Genomic DNA, 6,341 nt, shown 5'->3' with positions numbered 1-6,341 from the left:
TAGCATCATAAACTCCCAAATATAAAAACGTCCAGTGAAGGCCCAGCACCAAGAATCATCCAATATATTTCCCCAGCAAAATCTGAAGGAAACAAGAGAAAAATGATAAAAAGAAGCGTCCAGTAAGTGCTGGCAATCATTTTGACCTAGAGCACCAGTACCCACTGGAGCACACAGCTGCAGCCTTCTGGAGGGACCAGATATTTATTTTGCTGTAGACGAAGGCAAGGGAAGGTGATGGGGGCTTTGTCCACGAAGCATGGGGCTAGGGAGATAACCAGAGGGCCTGAGTTCAGGTCCCCAGCACATATAGAAAATGATGGGCATGGTGCCCCAGGTCTTTAATCCCAGTGATGGGGAAGCAGGAGGATCCCTATGGCTGATGGGCAGTCAATCCAGCTCAATAAGTGAGGTCCAGGCTCAGGGAAAGGCACTGTCTCAAACAAACAAAAGCAAAAGAATGAAGAAAGAAGGGAGGGAAGAAAGGAACCTGTGGAGGTGCAGGGAGGCTGCTGCAAGTGTGGAGTGCTCACCTCAAAAGCTGCAAGAATGAGAAGCGGTGTTCCGATATCCAGAACCCACAGAAAGCCTGCTGGGTGTGACACTTTGCCAGTAATCCCAACATTGGGCAAGTGCAGACGGGGACTCCCAGAGCAAGCCAGCCAGCCATACTAGCTATATCAGCGAGTTCTGGGCTCAACCAAGACCCTGCCTCAATAAGTAAGGTAGAGAGCAACCAATGAAGATTTATGTCAGCCTCGGTCTGTGCTACACACACACGCACACACGCACAGACGAGAGAGGGAGAGAGAGATACACATTATATACACATGAAAAAGGTGTGTGTGGGGGGGGGGCAAGGTGAAGAATGGTTGCGAAAGATGCCCAGTATCAACTAACTTCTGGTCTCTACATGTGCGGGCACACACACACCACCACACATGCACACACAAACTAAAACTTCATGGGGTAGCATTTGGGAGTCAGAGGCGGGAGGATCTCTGTGAGTTTGAGGCCAGTTTGATCTACACATTGAGTTCTAGACCAGTCAGGGATACATAGTGAGAGCCTGTCTCAAAACAAACAAACAAATCTCTATGGGAACTAGAACAGATGCTCAGTAGTTAAAAGTACTGGCTGTTCTTTCAGAGGACCTGGGTTGGGTTCCCAGCACTCACATGGGATACTGTAGCTCTAGTACCAGGGGAGCCTATGTCTCGCTGGTACCAGGCATGCATGCAGTACACAAACATATATGCAGGCAAACATTTATACAAAATAAAAATAAATAGCTGGAAGTGATGGTGCATGCCTTTAAACCTAGCATTTGGGAGTCTGAGGCAGGTGTATATCTGTGAGCTTCAGGCCAGCCTGGTCTACATGAGTTCCAGGACACCTAGGGATTCATAGAGAGATCCTGTCTCAAATAAATAAATTAAAATAAATAAAACCCTTTTTTTTAGATTGTATTTATTATGTATACAGTATTCTGTGTGCCTACAGGCTGGAAGAGGGCACCAGATCTCATTTTGGATGGTTGTAAGCCACCATGTGGTTACTGGGAATTGAACTCAGGACCTTTGAAAGAGCAGCCAGTGCTCTTAACCTCTAAGCCATCTCTCCAGCCCCAATAAATAAAATCTTTAATTAATGAAAATATGGAGACACTGGAAGTCAACCAAGCCTACTTTTGACCTACACACATGCACGCACACACATGCATATGCACTTGCACATGCCCACTCACACACAAACAGGTGTACACACAACCACACACACAAGTGTGTACACAAACAGGTACACGCTCATATCACGTGTGCTCGTGTACACACATGAATACACGCGGGTGTATGAACAGACTACTGTTGTTTAATTCATCTGAATTAATTCCTACTTGCTGCTTGTTAGTTTAGTTTTTGAAACAGTCAGGTAGCCCAGGCTGGCATTAACTTGATATGCAATCAAGGTTAGCCTTGAATTTTTGCTCTTTTTCCCCACCTCCTATGTACCATAATCCCTGCATTTTATAGTTGAGGAAAACACCCTCAACTTGAGGAAGGACTCAGAGGGACAAGGGGACACCTCTATCCAAGATTTACCCAAAACAGGGGAGGGGTCTCCTTCAAGGCGACTGAAGGGGGCTTGATAGAGTTGCAGGGAAGCAGCTGATGCCTGAGATTTCTAAGGACCTGGAGTCTGACACACTTCAGCATCTTGGCTGTGTTCCACGTAAAATCGCTGCACATATTTTGGGATCAGCAAAAACTCAGTCTCCCGGCTAAGCACTGAGCTCTTCTTGCTGAAGCCCAGGGGCCTTGTCTAGGAAATGGAGTCCATCTGTTAAGGATTCGTTTGCACGCACCTCTCTTCACCAAGCTGCTTTGCAACAGCTCTGTGAAGTGAAAGCAACCTTGCTCCAGAAGCCTCTGTAAGCCCTCGGTTAGTCTTCAGCCACCACTCGGTACTGGGCCTCCCGAAGCGCCAGGCAGCTCCCAATCTCCCTCCATGCACAGGTCATGGGAAGGGAAGTACAGCCCAGAAGTCACCCTCTGCCACCCCTGCTCCTAGCATCAGTCATGGCAACTCTGACTGCCCCCATCATTGCCCTGGACATTGAACCTTTGACAACATTCAGCCTGGATAGCAGGATTGATTCCCTAACTTCTCAAGCTTGATTTCAAGCTCCCCAAGGATGTAGCCATGTCTCTGAAGTCCCTGCACTCCAGCACCTCTGGGCACCACCTCGTGTACAAAATTACTGAGCCGGGGCTGGAGAGATGACTCAGTGGTTAAGAGCATTGCCTGTTCTTCCAAAGGTCCTGAGTTCAATTCCCAGCAACCACATGGTGGCTCACAACCATCTGTAATGAGGTCTGGTGCCCTCTTCTGGCCTGCAGACATACACACAAACAGAATATTGTATACATAATAATTAATTAATTAAAAAAAATACTGAGCCATTGATCTTCACCCCAAAACTAAAGGAACGCTCTAAGAGGAAAGCTGATCCCCAAAGGGACAAGGCCGTAGGCTGTTTGAACCTGGGATTGCTGCTCACGGGCAGGGCAGAGCTGACAGAACTGAGCCTGGCCAGAATGAAGGGAAGAATGACTCTGCCCTCTTCCTTAGCCCCGCCACCCAGCCCAGAGCACCCCATACACAGTAGCAGGGCTTCCCTGTTCCATACAAGATGAGAAATGCTAAAGAATTCGCTTAGCAAGAGAACAGAACACTAAAAACAAAAACAACTGAATTCTAAGTGGCTCTTTGTGAGGGGCCAGGGTGCTTTAGAAAATAGTGCTAACTTCATGTTGACTTTAATGCCCAACCTCATGCACAAGTAACTCTGTGGGAGCCGGAGTCTTTTTTCTCTCATTTAAAATATATTTTAGCCGGGCCGGTGGTGGAGCATACCTTGAATCCCAGCCTTTGGGAAACAGAGGCAGGCAAATCTCTGTGAATTTTGGTCTACAGAGAGTTCCAGGAAGGCTCCAAAGCTACACAGAGAAACTCTGTCTCAACCTCTCCCCCGCAAAAAAGAGTAACTTTAGGACTGGACAGATGGCTCAGTGATTAACAGCACCAGCTGCTCTTCCAGAAGACCTGGGTTCAATTCCCAGCACCCACATGGCAGCTCACAACTATCTATAACTCCAGTTCCAGGGACCTGACACCCACGGCAAAACACCAAAGCGCGGACACTGGAGAGATGGCTCAGCGGTTAAGAGCATTGCCTGCTCTTCCAAAGGTCCTTTAATACTGTTCCTTATGTTGTGGTGAGCACCAATCACAAAATTATTTTCGTTGTTATTTCATAACTGTCATTTTGATACTGTTATGAATCTTACTGCAATTAATTATGTGCTTTCAGATGGTCTTATGTGTGAAAGGGTTTGAGTCCCAAAGTGGTTTTGACCCACAGGTTGACAAACACTGCCCTAGAGTTTAAGTTACTGGTGTTTGTGAGCTGCCCAACAGGGGTGCTGGGAACTAAATTTGGATCCTCTGCAAAAGCAATACTTTAAAATATATATATATATATATATACATATACATATATATATATATATATTGCGTATGAGTGTTTTGCCACATGTCTATATGTATACCATGTGTACCCTCAGAGGACAAAAGAGGGTACGGGATTCCTTAATAAAACGATGGGTATTTTGATTGGCCCCAAACCCTGCACCCTGGCTCCTACGGCAGTGATGAAGGCCCATGCAGGTGCCAGTTGCTAGGAGCACTAGGAGTGGTGACTTGGGAGGCAGAGGCAGAAGGATCATCAGAAGCTTGAGAACCGTTTGGTCTGTGTGAATTCCAAGCCAGCTGTGACTACAGAATCAGACACAGTCACAAAAAACAACACAATTAAAAACAAACAAACAACAACAGCTTAGGGAGGCACTGAGGACAGGCGGCCTCATGATATGCATGACACCTGACAGGGATGGAGTGTTCCAAAGGTAGGCAGGGAGGCTGCCAGTGGTTGGGACACCATGCAGAGCCATGACCATTTGAATCTGTCAGACCTGCAAAGAATGCTCACAGAAAACAGGTGAGACTAGGTAAGGGTCAAGACTTAATAGAGTCACCAGGAAGCCACTGTTAGAACCCACCTAAGTAAGCAGAACCTGCTCCAGGACCCACCAAGAGTATGACTCTTACCTGAGTAAGGCCGGCTGTGGATGGCTGGTTTGAGACCACTCCTGCCTTTGGGTCCCATTTCTGAATCATGGACTGCAGGACAGCGTTGTTCTGTCCACTGGTCACTCGCCTTTCTCCAGACCTGAACTTCCCTTTCTGAATATGAGTGAGTTTTGATTACATGTGTGTGCAAGTGTGCATGCATCTGTATGTATGCATGTGTGTGGAAGCTGGAGGCCAACTTCAGGTGTCAATCACTCCTTGAGGTGCTGTCCACCTTTTTTAAAGACAGGGTCTCATCATGTAGACCAGGCTGGCCTTCAACTCACAAGCGATCTCTGTCTCCCAAGCACACACTTGGGCTTTTTAATATAGGATTTGGGGATTGAACAAATCTTCATACATGCTAGGTAAACACTCTGCCAATGGGGCAATGTCCCTAACCCTTAGCCTCCAAGTGCTAGGACTGTAGGTGTGCACCACCACACCTGCCTTAATAAGAATGGCTCTGGTTTTAACATTCTATGAACTGGCCGGAAGCTAAGCTGCTCTGTTGCCTCTGCCTCCCGAGTGCTGAGATTAAAGGCACCATCATGCCCTTTGTGAATTCTTACACTGGATTCTCAGGGTTTTCTGGGGTCTCATGTACAGACCTGGACCCTGTCCATGGGCACTGACTTTCTTTGGAAATTCTGGATGGTGACCTTGGTGGTAGTGGGAGCAAAGATTCAAACATCAGAAGTTTCAGAGCATCCAGGGCTACGAAGACCCTGCGTCATACAATAAAGAGGAGACAGACAAGTCACAGCACTAAGCATCCCCCATGGCTGGACCATGTTGCTCAGCTGTCTATACACCATTCTGAATATTTTTGGTAAGGTTTTTTTTTTTTTTTTGTTTTTTGTTTTTTTTTTTGGTTTTTCGAGACAGGGTTTCCCTGTGGTTTTGGAGCCTGTCCTGGAACTAGCTCTTGTAGACCAGGCTGGTCTCGAAAGGTTTTTTTTTTTTTTAAGATGGAATTAAATTTAAATTAGGAGAGTTGGGGTACAGCAGACTCCTTCTAGACCATAAGTAGCTTCATCTAATCAGCTTAAGGTCTTAATATAAAAAGCCTGGCCTCCTCTAGAGCAAGAAGGAATTTGCCAGTAGTCAGCTCTTCTCTGGGTCTTGGCTGTCATCTACCCCATGACTTCTCAAACCTCAGTAATCCCAAAGTCAATCCTTTAAGAGAGAACAGCTTTACTTGGCATGACTTGACAGCAGAAACCTGTAATCTCAGCAGGAGGAAGAGGAGTTCAAGGCCATCCTTAGATATGTAGTGAATTCCAGGACAGCCTAGGTTACACGAGACTATCTCAAAAATATCAAAAATATGAAAGAAAACAAACCACACACACACACACACACACACACACACACACACACACATAAATACTGATAGACATGTACCTACGCCCTGCTGCTTCTGCTCTCTGGAGAACCCTGATGAATACTGGCACTACCCAAAGTAGCAGATACCATTACAGCACCTGCACACATTAAAGTACTTTACAGCCACAGAAAGGGATGGAGATTCTTTATGCACGAACACACACATAAAAAAAAACTCCAATATAAATAAAATAATAAAATACAGATAAAAATACTTTTTTAAAAAATTGTTTTTGGAGACAGGGTTTCTTTGTGTAGCCCTG

This window comes from Microtus oregoni, unplaced genomic scaffold (genome assembly GCF_018167655.1).
Source record: "Microtus oregoni isolate MIOR12 unplaced genomic scaffold, Mior012 000020F_ref0000438, whole genome shotgun sequence".
Taxonomy (NCBI): Eukaryota; Metazoa; Chordata; class Mammalia; order Rodentia; family Cricetidae; genus Microtus; species Microtus oregoni.
The sequence above is the reverse complement of the archived record's forward strand: the minus strand, read 5'-3'. Positions refer to the sequence as shown.